Genomic DNA, 4,132 nt, shown 5'->3' on the forward strand with positions numbered 1-4,132 from the left:
ACTTCCAATGGCTTAACCATCACAAGTCTTCCGTGAAGAAGGTGACCAGAGAGAAAGATGGCGCTCGGCACATACATTGCATCATAAAATTTATTATACACCTCTAGAATGCCAGTAACATCAAAACCTTCATCCTGTATCGGCTCTGAGATCCATAATGCAAGGCAAGCTGCTGTTTACAACATCCAGTCAAGAATACTAATCATTCAACCCCCAATGGAATGAGATGCAAGATTGTCAATACGAAAATCCCGGCAAACTAGGCTTGTTGTCACTGCCGAACTCATAAGTTTAGGTTCCTCAAAGGAAGCCAGACTTACAATTGCTCTGGGGTTGCAAAGGATATCTTTCCCCATGCTGGGCAAACACCATTCAATCCTATCTTCTGGTTCCATGGACCGCAACTGTGTTGGGACACAGATCTTTCCCCAAATCTTTTCCAATCTGGCAACGCCAACATAAATGATATCACCCTTGCAGAAGCTCTGAACATTCCCAATTGATTTTCTGATCTCGGTATGGCAGTCACTACTTCTGAGTAGAGTATCTCAACAATTTCATGAACAATGAAACAACAACAACCCAAATTCAGAAACTGTGCCCATACGAAAACCAAAGGCAATATTGGCCAAAACCCTTCTCCTTGAGGGTATGAATGGTCACGGGTCAGGTTACGATGCTGTGGAGCCTTGCTTATCCTTAAGATTCCAATTGAATGTGAGAAATCTACGCATATGATGTGCAAAACCAAAGATATAAGACATAGGGAGAACTAGAGTTGGAATGAAGATCATAGGAAAAGCAAACAAGAAGAAAACAAGCAAAAAAAAGTGTTTGCCAAGCCATGCTCCACGCGTTGTCAACAGGCTTATATATAAATGGGTGGAAAGAATCTCCAGATATCACCACATAGCCAAAATGGAGTTAAATCACCATCGAACATGAACAGAAAAGCAATAGGAGAATCAAGACTGACAAATCCGTGATCGACCAGAAATCAACAACAAAAGTATGGCCACTGATGGCCGCACCCAACCATCAAATAAATCTCAATAGCAGCAAACGAAACAAATGTATTAAAGAGTAGGACTTTTACAGTGAAGGACTTACCTCTTGGCTGATAGAGCTTTGTGAATCCTCCATCCTTTCTTCCTTTCATCCCCTCCAAGAAAAAATCCAAAATACCTCACGCGCCCCTGACCGTCTCGTTCCAGTTATCTCCTTATGCCCTAGCTGCCTTCTCAAGAAAAATCCAAAAGCCTCTTGCCCTTTTTTCCGATCCTATTTTTTGGAGAATCCTACCTTTCTTTTTATCCACCTTATTTCACCATCCAAATATCACATAAAATATTCTCCAAGATCCTCCACTTTCTTTATTTTCTTCCTAAAAATCGTTGAGCTCTCCTTTTTTATCTTCTTGTTTCCTTTTCTTAAAAGGAGACCATGCAAGATGCTTTATGTGGCCATGATTTTCTTTCCAAAGAGAGCCATGGTCTTCTGATCTCCAAAAATGCAGCCCGAATGCCTCATGCAAGATAATAAAAAGAAAATGAGGTAGGAATCTTGCAGTTTAACAAAAATTAGAAATCATGAATTTTTAAAATAAAATAACATAAAATATTAGTTCATGCAAATCAAAGAAATAAAATGATCAATCTCATGCATTTTTCATAGTAAATAAGTAAATTAATAAATAAATAGGTTAGTAAATCAAGCAGATGCAAGCCATACAATCTATGAGAAAATGTGAGCCATGCAAGAATTACCTAAAATGTGACATAGGAGGTCCAAGATGTGCCTAAGGGTGTACATGAAGGTGCCTAAGTGACCTAAGGTGAGTGTGTGCAAGCTAGAAGATGCCTAGATGTGTCTAAGAAGTGTCTAAGTGAATTTAAGTGCTAGAAAATGTCTAGGTGTGTCTAAGTAAACCTAAGTGATTTAGGATGCATCCAAGCATCTTAAAAGTGTACCTAAAAAGAAAAGGAAAATCCTAAGTCTAAATAGGGCTGCCAAATGTCACAATGAGGGGCCAAATAAATCTCTCAATCATAGTCTCCAATGTGGCTCAAAAGGTAAGTTGTGGGTAGTAATGGGTAACTAGGGAACTACTATCCAATACTAAAAGAACACCTAAAGCATGTGCTAAGGGGACAAAATGGAGGGTCTACACCTTCCATGCTATTTCATTAAGACATACATGCCTCCTGTTTATCTTGGAGTAGTTCAGTAAACTAAGTTCTAAGCCCGAGATGTGGTGCTCTCTCTCTCTCTCTCTCTCTCTCTCTCCATCTATCTATTTATTTGCAGGAAGTCTTAATGGAGGCAATTGCTTGGAAGCCTAAATATTTATCTTATCAAAATCTTGAGCTAGCTTTTGACATATGAATTAAAATAATTCAACACAAATGATTCACATGTCTATTATTGTCTACTCTCCAAACGAATACTAAAGTAACTAAAGCAAAAGGAGGATAGCACAATGCAAGAAAAAAAAATATACTACTTTTAAGTGCATTGATCATTTTAGTTAAACATTGGTCTATCACTGGTAGAAACATGGAGTGTCATATTGCTCAGTACACGAAGAAACAGGTGAAATCGAGGCTATCTTTCATTAATTTACTAGCAATGGAAAATTCAAAAATGAAGAGAACACAAGGACCCTAATGAAGAAGCAAGGCAAGGGCACCTTATTCATGGCTGAACATAAACAAAATTCAAACAAGTCAAGTTCCATGAAGAACAAAAGGAGCCATAGTGAAAAGCAATAACCTGAGAAGATTCCACCACGATAAACAAAGATGTTCAGTCTTCATTCCTACGCTCATTATCAGGAATTCCAATTCTCTCAAGTACAACATATGCAGGTTAGTTAAAAAAAACCTAACCCGCATAATTCGAGGCTATAATATGGCTGACATTTGATTCTTGATCTCTAGCTATATACATTGTATAGAAAGTGGTAGAAAATAAGGCTGCAGGTTGCTTTTAGAAAATTGACTGCAAGTCATACATGTTCCATGTACTAGAAAATAAGGTACCAGTAACATATTAATACACTCTACTCAATTTCTTTTTCTTTTTTTTAAATAGATACTTTTATTTTTCTTTTTGTTGTTATCATGAAATGAAAGTTATTTACTTTTTAACTTTGTGTATAAAAGTATAATAAAAAGAATTCTATAAGTTGTACCCAATCTTATAGAACTGTAATTTAACTAATACAATCATATTGGGATTGTCTTAATTTTCTGTTTTTTTCCTTTCTTTGTTTGAGAACAAAGCTAAAGGTCATTTTGTCCATGATCTTGCTGACATAGTTGCCTACCTATATTCATACTTGAAGCATGCTTGACCTAAGTCTCCTGGAAAAAAATCAGGACTATAAACCTAGATTCTAACACTTCCTCGGTCCAATAAACATGAGAGCTTCTCTAATTGACTCTATCATGTTACTTTGCATGCCAGTAGAGTTTCTGCTTTCCCTTTTGATTAGTTATACAATTTTTTTTTCTTTGTTGTGTCAGGATGGTTCTATCATTGAAACTTTCTGGTTCAGACTAAACACCTACCATAACCACCATGGATTTAGAAAACCATTAGGATTAGAGAGGTGGCAGAGCTGCCCCCTTTAACATTATTCCCAGTAGCACTAGTGCTGCAAAGATATTAAAAGGAATACATTTTCCTTTTTATAGAGGAATACATTTTCCTTGGTGGATGCTTGCCTTCATTGAGTAAACTAACAATAGTCATGGTTGTTGCATCAAGGCACTGGTAAAAGGTAATACAATGCTTTGGAATTAATCATCTTTCTTCCACTTTCTGATAAAAATTAATCTAAGAGAGTTGTGTAAATGCAGTGTGGAGCATCTGGAAAACATAGGAATGCATTATCACCAGACCCTCAAATGTTGGAGGAAAAATTTCTTGGAGAATCAGAGGTAATAAACATAAACTCTACACCAAATTAAAAGATGTATTTTGTGCAGCAACTAATTGAATCAAGAAGCCTGCCTCTTCTAGTAAACAGGTTTTTTAGATATATATTAACAAAATAAAATATTTGATTAAAAGGATTTTGAGCACATGCCCTTGGAAGTAGACAAATCAAAACTTAACATTGGACATT

Source organism: Vitis riparia, chromosome 13, assembly GCF_004353265.1.
Source record: "Vitis riparia cultivar Riparia Gloire de Montpellier isolate 1030 chromosome 13, EGFV_Vit.rip_1.0, whole genome shotgun sequence".
NCBI lineage: Eukaryota > Viridiplantae > Streptophyta > Magnoliopsida > Vitales > Vitaceae > Vitis > Vitis riparia.